The sequence below is a fragment of the Balearica regulorum genome, chromosome 5, assembly GCF_011004875.1.
Source record: "Balearica regulorum gibbericeps isolate bBalReg1 chromosome 5, bBalReg1.pri, whole genome shotgun sequence".
NCBI lineage: Eukaryota > Metazoa > Chordata > Aves > Gruiformes > Gruidae > Balearica > Balearica regulorum.
In genome coordinates this window covers 63,871,155-63,885,279 of record NC_046188.1, presented here as the reverse complement: position 1 = coordinate 63,885,279, position 14,125 = coordinate 63,871,155, and the positions used below count along the sequence as shown (strand labels likewise).

At 36.4% G+C, this 14,125-nt stretch overlaps 2 long non-coding RNA genes across 9 annotated transcripts in view; both read right to left on the bottom strand.

The window, feature by feature from the left end:
* The window catches only part of LOC142602117 (uncharacterized), a 260,454-nt gene that overhangs the window by 62,008 nt on the left and 184,321 nt on the right, over positions 1-14,125 (bottom strand). The window lies entirely within an intron of this gene.
* LOC142602122 (uncharacterized) lies at positions 4,144-9,155 on the bottom strand. The gene is made up of 4 exons (XR_012835830.1): positions 9,117-9,155; positions 6,735-6,882; positions 5,523-5,577; positions 4,144-4,308 (listed from the first exon to the last, which is right to left on the bottom strand). It is a non-coding gene; the product is annotated as an uncharacterized LOC142602122 (long non-coding RNA).

Genomic DNA, 14,125 nt, shown 5'->3' with positions numbered 1-14,125 from the left:
ATAATTCACATCCCTCTGCTGCATCTTCTCCCCAGGAGTTCTAGGTAGCACAACTGTTTTCTCTGCCTGGCCTGTACAAATCTGCTCCCTCTGAGCAACCTTGATGGCGCTCTCTAGAGACATCCTCACCAATGTTGGAAAAACAAGACACCAGCAATCTAGAGTTCATCTAGTAATGCCATCCTTACCTTTTAATAGACACACCTAAAGCTGGTGTCTTTGTTTAATGCTAGTTTCCAAATATCTCAGCTGTTTAACTTCAGGCAACATTGACTCATAATGAACACAACAGTAGTAGTTTTGGGGTTTACAGTTATCTTGGTACCAAAATATTGCATAGTAAACTGATCAGCTCTCTAGTCTTAGCACAAAATAAGCTGGTTTATAGGAGTATCTATTGCTTTGCACCAGTACTACATTCTGCAAGTATTAAAGCTAGCTCTACACTTTTAACGTACTTCTAAAGAGCCTAGAGCAAAATGCACTTCCTCCAAAATAATACAAAGAATTAGTTTAATAATCATGCCTTAGAGTCTCATCAACTACATATTTTTTTCCCAAAAAACCTAATCCGTGCCTTCAAACATCATTTCATGCTATGCCCAGCAATCACACACTAAGCTCAAATACAGGGCCTCCCTATGCCTTCTCACATTATTATTAGTTAGTATACAAAATCTGCCTCAGTTTGGAAACAAGGCATAGAAAGAAATCAGGCAGTAAAAATTATCACAAATCAAGGACCCTGGACATTCTGAAAACTCTACATATTTTTTAAACTGAATTTCAGCAATATTTTGAATGTGTAGGAAATAAACAGCCAGCTCGTTCTCCTCAGCCTCCTTTCCCTCCAGTCTAACACATCCCCCTTTTCCTCATATTGTTCCTTATTACTTCAGCCCATTCCAAGACACTGTAGCACTATTCCTATTTGCAGCAGTCTTATTTTTTACCTAGTTTTTGGTAAAAAAACAAACAACAAAAAAAACCAAAAAAAAAAAACTTTGGTGGGGTTTTTTCATCTTAGTCTCTTCAAGGAAGACATCCTCTCTTAGTCTTCATATGAACAGGGCCTAGCAGAGGGGACTCTAGTCTTGGAAAATCTCTGTATTCTACTAAATAGCACATTTTAAATGGGTTAAAATAATGGGAAAACTTCCTTACGGAATAATAGCTCAGTACAGGAAAATGAGCAAGAGGAATGTCAGTTAACTAGTCCTAGTACGACCACACGGAGGAGTATACTGGTGGGCGATTGAAATTACTTCCTCATACAAGAGGTGGGGTACAAGAACAGAAGAATAACACATTTATCCAGTTTGATAGGCAATTTCTAGAAGTGTTATTTGCAGGCTACCCACCAAGAAGAAAGTGAGATATTCCAAATGGAGATTTTTACAGATATGAGATGAGTAAGGGTAAACTAAAATGAACGTTTATCCAAATCTATGGGAATTATGTAGTCAGAAAACTCCCTAGACACTGAAGATGTCAGGACTTCTCCCATTAGTAGTACCAGTCTTATGTGGACACAGGAATGAGCGAGTTACCACAGTAACTTTTGGTATTTTATTTTTAGGTATAACTTGAGTAGTAGCTCCAAACATATGGGAATATAGCATGCCACAATAAGTTCCTATGTACCTGCAGAACGTAAACCATGAGAGCAAGGACTTACCTAGCATGTTATATATAGTAGCAAGCAGAAGCATTATAAAAAGATACGTTAGCCATGGTATGTCTTACAATGAACCAAACAGGAACTAAAGTAATAATCCCTAGGATCTGAGAAATATAAACTTCAACTACAATAAGAAAAAGTATCAACAGATTACTCACTCTGGTATTTTAGCTGCTTCAGTTCCCATTTTTTTTTAGCTTCACATCTGCAGGTACATGCCACACAATAGTTCCCCAGCCATATCAAAAAGTCCAGGTTTTTCAGGAAATAAAGTTGCACAAGTAAAACACTACTGCCCCAATTCCTCATCTATACGACATCAAGGAAAAGAAGGGAGAAGTCACATCTGTTAAGACTGAACTAGAGGTTACAAAAAACAAGGAAAAAGGAGAGAAAAAAAAAAAAAAAAAAGAGTGCTGCCTGTGCTTACACATTCTGTAACCTGATCCAGGAGGTAAATTGTCCCCAGGAGACACTCATCTGAGACCCTAATCAAAGGAACCTGCTGAGCTTTACAGCTGCCTCCTATTTTATGCATTTGGGCTGAAGTGAATATCTGTTCCCTGTTTTTGCTGTCGAAACAGAAAGTTCTGCTATTGTCTTTTCTCATCTAATCTTGGCATCAAAAAAGTTTGAGGTTTAAAATTAAGTCTACTAGACTTTTAAATTGCAGTACACAGAAAATAAAAAAAAAATCATGTGCTTACAGATATGTCAAAGCTCAGAAAAAGAAGTGGTTTTGTTTGTTTGTGGGGTTTTTTTTCCCCTTTTTTTCTTTTTAACATTATAACCTTTATCTGTGACAACTGGCAACGTTGTCTGATTCCACCCAGTAAACACGTGCAGACCCCCCACACACTCAAACTCCCTTGATTCAACTTACAAATAGACGAAGAGCTTGACAGAGTCAATAGATTTTGTTCCTGGTCATAATCTTTCTGAAGTAATGCATAAACTTTTTTGCAGCTAGTATCTCAATAGTCTGTCTGTTTAGACTTTCTGTACTCTTACCACAGATTAAACACTCAGCATCTAGCTGCCCGTGCAGCCTCAGAACTCCAGTTTTGCACTTGCAAAACCGATGCCAGGGAGTGGTAATTATACTTCAATGACTTTATTGACTGCAAATGATTAAATCAAGCATGACTGACAAAGCTTTACTGACCACTTCTATTTATAACACAGCACCATTCCATACCCATTCAGAGTTAGCTACAGCCTCTTAAGTCTTAGGGACTTTTACAATAAGGGGAGTTATCCTTTCATAACTGGTCATAATGCTGTTTGGAAACTTCTCATAGCTTCTCGGACTTTTGGGGAACGTGCAACAGAACTCTGTTGTTACAAAGCTATATTTTATTTTTTTTTTCTTGGTTTGGATTAACATATACTGCCATCATGTGGACAGAAATAATAAGAATAAATAATTATTCCGTGAAAGCCTCTCACCTTGACAGCTTCACCTTAATTTTAAAACATTCTCCTTGCTACCAATAGAAACACTAGCTCAAGATTGAAACAGAAGGAAGAAAACCAGATTTTTTTGTTTGTTTTTGTTGCCACATTACAGAAAATGTGCCAGTGTTTGAGGACTCAGTGGAAGGACCATAAAGTAATATTGCAGCTGGGCAGTAAACTGACCAGCACTATTGGTAAATATCCCAGCTTCAGCACACTGCTTTAGCTACTTTTTCTCTTACTCCTTGATGGCACATCTAGACACAAGTCATACCAGGCTGGACATCAGAGTGACTAGAAAAAGACACAGCAAGCAAAGTTAGGCCATGATGCAGCAGTGCAAATCCACAGTTTGTATGGAAGCGCCAATATTGGCAGTCTTTCAACATATTCACAAGACCCAAGAAATCCATCAGACAAATAACCGGTTACTTTCTGCTTGTCAGTCCCTCTGTCTGGGGGTTCACCCTCTTCCCTGGGCATTGCAAGAATATATCTACCTCTTTCAGCACTGGGAACTTCAACTGCAGGACTATTGCAAGAGATCCAGAGAATAAAGGATGAAAAGAAAAAGAATGACCCACAAGCATAAATACTCTGGGTTTTACAAACATATCTTGAAAGAAAATCACTACAGAATTTAAATATATTTTAAATTTCTTGTTATTTTGAAAAGCCTTATCATTGGAAAAAACAATGTTCAGTTGTCAAATTGTGTGTATTTCTATGGACTAATGTTATTTTTAAAAAAATATAAGACCTGTACATTTTTAAAATATAATATAAGCATTGGATATTGCAAAGAACTCTAACCACCACACTGAAATAAGAATACGCTTAACTTCTAGAAAGTATTCTTCAAATAATAGCAGTTTTCAATCTTAACTACACAGTAGAAAAACAAGGGGCAGGGTGTGTTTAAATTTATATATTAAATATAGCTTATCAAAAACTAATACTTATGTCTTCACTAAAGTACTAAAATGTCAAAGTTAAGGCTGAATTTGCCAGCTTCATGGTCTCTTTCTGCATAACCCTTATAAGCTGCTTTTCAAGGTCCATCACGTGGAATCAATTAGTGGCATCCGCCTTCACAATGAGTAGCACTGTATTCCAGAAGGGTCCCACTGAGTAGCTTGCTACTCATATTGAGCTCAGTACATCAGGATCTAACAATTAGATAGTAAAATATAAGCAATACATTGATTCCCCTAGTGTAGCAACTTATCAAGAAAAATGCTTCAAAATCCATGAAATATGATTCTTATTCAAGAATCTTAGCTAATGCAGAAAATAACATTTAAGTCAAGAAAACTACATCCAGACTGCATAGGATCTTAGTCTGTATGCTGTAACCACTGTTCAAACTTATATTGTCTAATGTAAGCAACTTACACAATAACATGTATATACTGCCACATAGGTGTTACCTAAGAAATTAATATTCACCAATGAGACTGAAAGAATATTCCCCCGCCCCCATTTAGGTACAATGGTTACCACAGATTTTTTTGCTTTATAGTAGCTATTAATAACTGTTTTGTTAGGAAATATGGATTCTAAAATCTTGGTCAGTATAATAGTTTCAGTATTAAGCTTTTTAATGATTATTAAGCTTTTTAATTATTTAGTATATAGAACTAACTTTTCACTCAGTCATTTTCTGGATGCCCTTTTCCTGTTGTGTTAAAATCAGATCTGTTCCTACAGCAACCTTTTAATACAGTTATTTAGGTGCTTCAGAACTTGTCATGTCATAGCTTGCTATTTTACAAGTTATAGCTAGAGGTGATAGATAATTGAATTTATACCAGGTGTAATTGTTAATGTAACAATAATTCTTTCAAGTTAATAGCATTAATTTATACTAAGATCAGGTTATTTCTCCTTTTCATTAAAAGTTACAGCGTTATTCTCTCATTTGCCTTTAGAAACAAACTTGACAAACTAGACTAATGGAAAAGAAATTTTAAATAGATTAGCATTAAAACAAAAAGATGGGACAGTTGCAAAAGCATAAGAGAATAAAGAAAAAAGGGAGAGGTATAAATTCTAAAGCAAGAGTTCCATTAAATCAACTGACAAATGAGCTATCTCCAATACATAGCAATGTCTTATGACATTTCTGTCATGAAGACAAAAATTCAAGCTCGACAGAAAATGCAGAACTCCTCCTAACTCATGGCTCAAGCTTATTTACAATACAATAAAAAGAAACAGAAAAAAAGAGAGCAAGCAGCATTTATTTCTGCTATTCAGTTCAGGGCCACTCAGTGTTAATACACTTCATTGACATCCTCATAGTCTCCAACAGAAAATATCTTGATAGAAAGTAGTTTAAACAGTGGTGCTAGAGGGACCCCAACAGATGTTGCTCGTTTACCAGTAAAAAGTTCACCAGCTTCAGTTATAGCTCCTCATCTTTCTCACCATTTCCACTGTAAGCAGAAATAATTCTCACAAAATAGTGTATGAAGTTCAAGGAAAACAAATACTAAGCCAAATGTATTATATCCCTCTCCTCACGTAATTTCTATAATACAGAAAGTTAAGAAACTTCTCTGACTTGGGTTGGAAGAAGTCCTATAGATAAACACATACTTTATTTTCACATCAACAAACGCATTTTTATCCAGCTTAAGGATTTATGTAAAGACAGGACAGAAAAGGTGTTTCTAAATTATTTAAAAAAGCTAACTGGAGTTCTGGGCTTGCATTTGAAACACTACTGAAATTATTTTGTGGTTTCAGTGAGATTCATTTTTTCCAGTTATTTCCAAGAAGAATATATGACAGGATAGCTTGTTAATTATCTAGTGATTCCATGACAAAAGCATATCTCTGATACAGGATTTTGTAACATTTATGTCACTATGACCTGGACCTGCACTGGCATACAAGCCCTCCAGTGAGCTATGGACCAGACTAAAACCACTGCAACCTCAAAACAAAAGAACAGCTTTACCAGCATGCAGAGAAGCAGCAAGTGTTCAGTACTCCTAAGGAAATTGCTACCTAGATAAAACATATGACAAAGAAAATGTGACTCTGCAGACCTGTTTTCTACATGTCATTGTAAGAGAGCAGTCATAAGAGTCTAAAGAGGTTTGGAGTCAGTAACTTCTTACCTTGCCTTTGACCCAGAAATTAAGCTTAACTTGTAATAAAACTTGTAACAGTCATTAAAAGCTTTTTTTTCTTCAGTCAGACCACAACATACAGCAATGGTGAGACAAACATGGTGCTGGCTAATCAAATCTAACAAAGTATTTCCCCTTCTTTCCATAATGAAATATGTACATTTCCATTCCTGTCTCCTCACCCTCCTAGATCTGGGCCCTTATTTCATGCAACGTTGCTTAGGGCTGTCTGGCCAGTTCTCGTTAATGATCGGAGCTGGCTGAAAAACAGGTGAATGCTCAATAAATCCAAGATTCACTGCAGCCCTGGGAACTACCACAATGTTTGAACTGAAGCACCGGCTGCAGGGGCTGCTGTCACACCTGCTCTGTGGTCTACAGCTGAATCCCTCAGCAGGAAATTTCTCCAGAGTTACAGGAAAGCAAGGAGTTAATATTTTATAATCTTTACATACCTTAACTCGGATCCACGGAGTTTGGCTGCTTGCCAGCTGACCACTTACACCAAACTGAGCCAGCTCCAGGCAATGTGGTGTGCTCCCACTCAAGCCACTTATGTTCCTGTATACAGGCTCCCCTGCGGGGTGGAACTTTGACCAAAAGCTGAGATAAGCAAAGCTTGCCAAAGTCAGACTGGCATTAGCATTATGATAAAACCAGGTAGATTCAACAAGCTAACTGTTCAAAAAGGCACAGTTAGACATCACTGTTTCACCATACATTTCATGGATGTTTCAAGAATCAGGAGCTATATCCGGGTCTGAAACTTTCTGCAGTAAAACAAGTCCTCTGAAACGTTAGTTAAACAAATCCTGGTGCAGATGGTATGTTCCTGCAAATACCTGAATAGTTGCAAAGGTAGAGAAACTATGGCTGTTAATAAAACCACAAATCAATTCTTTATTCTTACTTTGTCCTGAATTATGTACTTAAGTCCCTCTCACTCGCAGCCAGCTTGGGTCTAATTTATTAATCTGTTCCCTGGGGTGATGGAAGAGAATCGTAGGTGGTTATGTTATAAACAATTAAGAACTATATTGAGTTGCATACACAAGGCTAAAACTGAAAAGATTGATGAATAAAACATTTTTTTAAGGTTTCTGAAATTCCTACCTGGAGGATAAGGTTAATTCTAATAGGACATGCCATAGCAGGTCTTCCTTGTTTAAATCTTATTTACCCAATTGTAGCCAATAATTAACTTTTGAAAATCTGTGGTTTATTTGTTACTCTTTCTCTTGTTGTTAACTTCTAGAAGTCCAAATCTAAGGAAAGTTAACAAAACATGAGCCAAAATCCGTTGTCTACACTTGACTACATAGAATATACACTCTAATCCATGGAAAGGCTATTTAAAAACCAGGGATGTGACCAAAACCTTAAATTCTGTAGCATACCACTAGAGGGAGCACAAGGCTACTCCATTGTAACCACTCTCTATATACAAATATTTATTCTCACAAGGCTCAGAGTAGACTTGTAAGCACCGTTACTCAAGTTTTAAAGTGTGTGAGCCTGGACTCTACAGCAATGACATTGTTCACACGAGTAAGGACATTGCTAGTTCAGAATCAGGCACAAAGTCAAATTTGGTTTTCTGGTCTGAATATCCAGTTCCCCCAGTGTACTTACGAGATAAGCTTTGGCTGTTTTGTGGGAGTTTGGGCTTTTATACGGTTTCTCTGCATCCTGTGAAGAAGCGAAACTCAGCAAAACTTTTTGATCTAAAGTAAAAATTCTAAGCTGTGCTCTGTTCCTGTTGAAGACTTAGCCCCTTTGGAGGAAACAACACAGCCACAAGCAAACTACTTCAAAGAGCTTGTTTTTTAAAAACAAGGCGGGATTCATTTGCTCACTCCTACAGAGCCCCTGGGACAAAACGGTAAGCTGAATCAGTGGCCTGTGCTTTCTTCTAGACTCTGCAGACTTTAGCCCAATGGAAAGCTTCACGAGGGATAGCTAGGGAAAGGGTTTCTGCATTACTATTTCTAATGTAACTGGAATAGAATACTGAACTCATAGTAGGAGGGAGTGAGGAAACTCCAACGCTTTGCTAAGGTTTGTATCACCAAAACTCTCCCATCTTCCTATTCATTTAGGTCCTGTTTTTATAGTTTATTTATGTGTAGCGGGCATTTGAGTTCAACAATCTCTGAGGAGAAAATTGTTTATTACTATACTTCATATGCTATTGTTTCAGCTTAATGTTTTTCACTCTACAGCAAGAGATGATCTCCTTTCTTTGGTTAGAAACTTTATCAGACATTCCTGAGGTATCTAAAGACACTGTTAACTATGTATCCATATTCACATGGATCCTGATTTCTTCAAAGAATTCTAATAGAATTTGAAGGTAAGATTCTCCTGTACAGAGGCTGTGTTTTGTTTTTCCCTACTATATCACTGTTATCTAGATACTATTAGTACCTACTAATTGATTCAATTTTATTATAGTTTCCTATCTTTTCACACTGTATAGATCTGTAATTCTTTAGACCCAGGGTCTTCCTCCTGTTCTTCAAATCCTTGTTAAAATTTAGCATAATCACTTTATTAATATGCTAATACCTACTCCTTTAAGAAGCCTCAAAGAGAAATGACCACACAAATGGAAACAGCAATTTCATATTTGATTGCCTTGGCAATCTAGGATGCATATCATCAGTCCTGCCAATTTTCTAGTGGTCATTTTATCAATTTTCCTTAGGACATCTCCAGCTGCTTCTCCAAATTAAGACTGTTCCTTCAAACTCACGCTTGTAAAGAATTATTCTAAAGAGGAGAATATCCTTATATTTCTAAGTGCTTACAGCTGTGAAGTTAGGCAGAAAACCTACCTTAATTTTTGCAATGCAGTAATCTTCCTTGAGTCCTCCTTTTGCACTTCCTTTAGAATAAAGCAACTCATCCTCACTAAATGCAAGGAATTTGAGCCCACAGATTAAGACAAAAGCAGGTTTAAGACTGTGTTCAATGACGTTCTGCAATCAAATCTACAAATTGAAGGTTTTTCATGAGGTTAAGGATCACAACTATCCAAAAATCATGAAAATTTTTCTTTTTTCCTGGCTGGCAGACTTATTGCATAACCCTAATATCACCACCCTGTTTGTTATTCCTGGGGGAGACAGCAGTTTACCACAAGAGCAGATTTTCTAACCTTTCCTTTTGCAGCCTGCCACAGATGCTTTTAAGTCAACTGTCAGGTCCTTCAGACTGTTGTGGGGTTTTTTTCAATAGATGCATCTCCTGGGCAATTAATTTCTCTAATCACACTCACCCTTTGATCCAGCTGTAAGTAGCTCTCAGTTATAATGTGTATTTAGTGTTTGTACAGTAAAACATTACTCTCGCTGTACCTCCTTCGTTTTGCTGGGCAGTGTTATATGACATAAACACTAAAAAGTAGAACAAGGTCTTTATTAGACACTTAAAAACACAGTTCCTTAAGCCTCCAGCCATTGTTAGTTTCTGTTTAACTCCCTTACAGCGTGGCAACACAGGCTTCCTCCCTCACCGCATTGGTAAGGTATATCCCCTACCTGGTTTCCAGTCAGTCTACATGACCTCTCCTCAAATCTTTTAGATGTAGACCCAAACAGGCACACAGTCTCACCTCACACTGCCTGAGCCACTGCTTTCGGCCTTTTTAGCACTCAGTTTCTTAGGAACAGTCTGCTAACTAACTTCTTTGCAGTTATTATTGCATAGGATTTGTATCCTCCATCACAACCTGTCTTTACTACGTTTTTAGAGCACATCACCACAGGAAAGCTCTTATCTTTGCTATTCTACAGCTACAATGTTCCCAGAGAAATCAGCGCGACCTCTTGCACAAAACCCTTGGGGATTATAAGAAAATTTGGCTACTAACAGTCATGAGTTCTTGTAAGTTCCTCACTTGATATCACCAGAACCAGCACACAAAAGTCTTTGCCTACAGATATGGGAGATCCCAAGATCAACAGGTACTGGATTTCTCCTGATGTCATTAATTATGAGAAGATAATAACAAATAGTCATGTCTTAGTTCTCAGAATACTAATTTGTTTTCCATCTCAGCTTTTTCTTTCTTTGGACCAGGAATCACTTGGACCTCTTCCAAATACTTAAACCAATATCTTATGACATCCCAGCTATTGTTATCTCTAGAAACACAGTAAGTGTTGTTATCAATTATGATCACAGAACATATAAATAACTACTGATGGCAGTCTAAGATGCTTAAGGGAATTCCACTTGGGCACTTCTGTCTCAAATGACCTTTTCCTTCCATACTGCTTGCAAATTCATTTATCCTGGGAATGACTTTGGAAAGAGCACCTCAACTTATTGTCAGCAATTCTTAATATTTCTACTTTTTTGGCAATCATTTATTGAGATAGTGTACCTGATGTAAAGGAAAAGTTTTCGTCAGCCTGCCTTTTGAGATTTCTCTTGCAATAAAAATTGGGAGAAATGCACTCACTCTCTTAAGTGATTGAGATGTGATTTGGGTTATAATTACCACTCTTTTTACAGTACAGCCTGAGAAGGATGAGGGGCAAAGCAATAAGCATACATCAACCAATAAAACATGAGGTTCCCAAAGTAAAACATGCTATGCTTTCAGGTTTTAAAAAAAGAACATTTTCTATCCTAATTCCTGTCCTTAATACTGGATACAGTTATCCCTTAGGCAGAGAGAAAGAGTTAAGTACTTAACGTGACAGAATGGCACAATGAGCTCCAGAAAGGCATACACATGCCTAACTGCTGTTTCCAGAGAAATAAGAATATAACATTTTATACATGTTAAGGACATAATCTAATACACTGCATATAGAAAAGAACAAATTAGTTGCCATTAAGTACATTTACATTTTACTAGGACTATTTAAACTAAAGAACAATTTTTTATTTTCTTCATGATACACATCTGGAGTAACTTTACCGAAGGCTGTAAGCCCATGCCAAAATGAAGTCTTCGTGAAGTATGAGTCAATTATGCCTACTTAGAGCAGAAGTTTGGCCCTTCATGTCTGTATGTAAGAAAAAAAAAAAAAAGTAGAAGGTAATATCTAAACTTTTGAAGATACCTTGAACTAATGATTCACATTGAACTAATTAAAACATTTAAAATACTGTGATAAATTGATATCTCAAAAGAATTGTCAGGTAAATTAAAGCAATTATTTCAGTTTGGTTGAGAATGTAGACTAGATAGTGACAGGTCAACACAAAAACAATAATGTAAAAGATCTTGTGACAAATCCTCAGGGAGACAGAAGCATTAAATTTAGATGGTGGACAAAAGAATTAGTTACATGACAGTAATTGAGATCAATTGGAACACCATGTCCTTGCTTGAGTCACAGTTTCCCTTGTAGTGTCTCAGAACAATTACTGTTTTATCACCACAGGGATTAAGATAAGAGCTTCAGAGCTGTATGTGCTTAATTGAGCTGATATACAACTTGTACTGTAATGTTTCTTCACGGGGAAAAAACTGAGTTTTGTGATGCATCACTTTAACTGGTCATGAAGAAAACACTTGTTTAAAAATTGTCATGGTTTAAGCCCACAACCTTCAGAAACTTGAAGAAACTTGATGCTGATTTGATACGAGACAACCAGGAAAAGAAAAAAAAAAAATGTCCAAGAAGTATGGTCAGCCTGATGAGGAAGAAAAAACATTTATCTGTCCTTGCCTGTCACTCTCCCTTCACTGAAATACCTCATCCAGGAAAAGGAATATGGCAGTATCTATGCCTGGATTGGAAGAGACAGATCACTCTCCAGAAAAGCAGAAATTGGTGGAGAAAGGTCAAGTATAGTTGATATAGAGCAGAAAATATGTGAAAAGTAAAGAAAAAAAGAAATAAACCTAGTTCAAATGAACACACACTTTACAAAGTCAAGTAAAAATAAGGAAATGTCAAGTGTAAACTTTCTTACGTGATACTAATTTGACTTTGCCACATACATGCCAAAATTACTTTTAAACTTACTTTATTTTTAAATTAGAGTTCATGAATTAAATTAAAGTTCAAGCCCTTCTTTGCTATCATTTGTTTAATTAATTAAACCCACATTAACAAGCCAGCATTGAAGAACATTTCAAAATTTGCTATTTTGGAGTAACCGAAGCATGAAAATTATTTTGTTGCTTCTATTTTAGTGAATGATAAATAGTTGCTCCCAATAAATGAGAGTCATTTGAATGTGGAGTAAATATTTATATCTGAATGAGGAACCTTTGAGAAACAGATTTATCATGGAAAGTGTTATAGACTACTAATTGCAGCACTATTCAAGTTGCAGAAGTAACATAAATTACACAAATGTAAATTACTACTTTCAAAATGGAAGGACAGGCATTTTTGATGCTTCTTTCAGATTAATCTACTATAAATGTCTAAATTTTTGACAATAAAGTAACATGGAAGACAAAATGTGTCAGATGTAATCAATTATCATAAGATTAGTAGTGGACAGTACCTCACAGAAAATAAACTTCTTTCCTTGCTATGAAATGAACTGTTAGCATTTGTAAACAAATTTAATTCTTTACTCCTAGAATGGAGATGGACAGGTTGAAAATGATGAAGCCACATCACAGATTGTTCAGTGCTTCAGAACAGAAATACTGAAGTCCTTTTATTTTCCAAATATTTTTGCCATTATAAGTAAAGAACACAGATGAAGGAAACCTTATTATTCATCTTCTTAAAGTAAAATCAAATCCACACATTCCCATCCCTTATATTAATCATGCTTTCCCTAGCCATGTGTTAGGGACTTTCCCTTCCTGAATACATTGTATTCTAGGCTGTATTCATTGGAGATAAAAATCCCCAATTGTTCTCCTTTGTCCCTAAATCTACAAGAGATTCTGATTACTGATTGCATGTTTATTATTTTTCAGTTTGAATTTGCTTTAAATACAGCACTTAAAAATAATTTTGAAAATTGCAACCTTGAGACTAGTGAAATTTTTGTCCTAAAACTACTTGAATTCCTACAGAATTTTGGCATTAATCACTAGATATTTCGACTTCCTCATAGTAAAAAAAGATAACAATAACTTTTATTACCAGTTTTAAGGAACTAAGTAATTTTATATTTTTTTCTTCTCAAAAACAACAAAACAAAAAAACCCCACCAAGACTTCGGACTTGAAATTTAGTGATTATCTAAACTATGATTGTCAACATCATTATGGAATGCTACATCAGAGAACTCCAGAGCCTTGGGATTCAAACAAAGATTTGAAAGTGGAATAATAAGACTTCACAGAGCAATCTCTTATTTTTAATTCATATTAGCAAATATCAGTGGTATCTAAGTAAGAGTACAGCTTGAGAGCAACATACATGAATATTTCTGTATATATAATGTGATTTTTATATTATTATATATAGTGATCTCATTAGTATCAGAATTTAGGATATCAGATGTGAAATCTTTATGCAATTATTGTGGGTTGCCCGGCCAACAGGAAAGAGCGCACACAACTGCTTGCTCACTCCCCTCTCCTGCAGGATGGACAGAAAATAGAAGGAAAGCGAGAAGACTCTCAGATAATGACAGTTTAATAGGCAAAACACAAGCTGTGTGGTCAAGCAAAGCTTAAAAAAGGAATTTATTCCCTACTTCCTATCAGCAGGCAGATGTTTAATCACTTCCTGGAAAGCTAGGACTCAGCACACACCTAACACTCACTTGGGAAGACACACGTCATAACCATGAATGTCCCCACTTCATCCTCCTTTCCCTGAACTTTCACTGCTGAGCGCAATGTCACATGGCCCGGAATATCCCTTTGGCCAATTTGGGTCAGTTTTCCTGGCCATGTTCCCTCCCC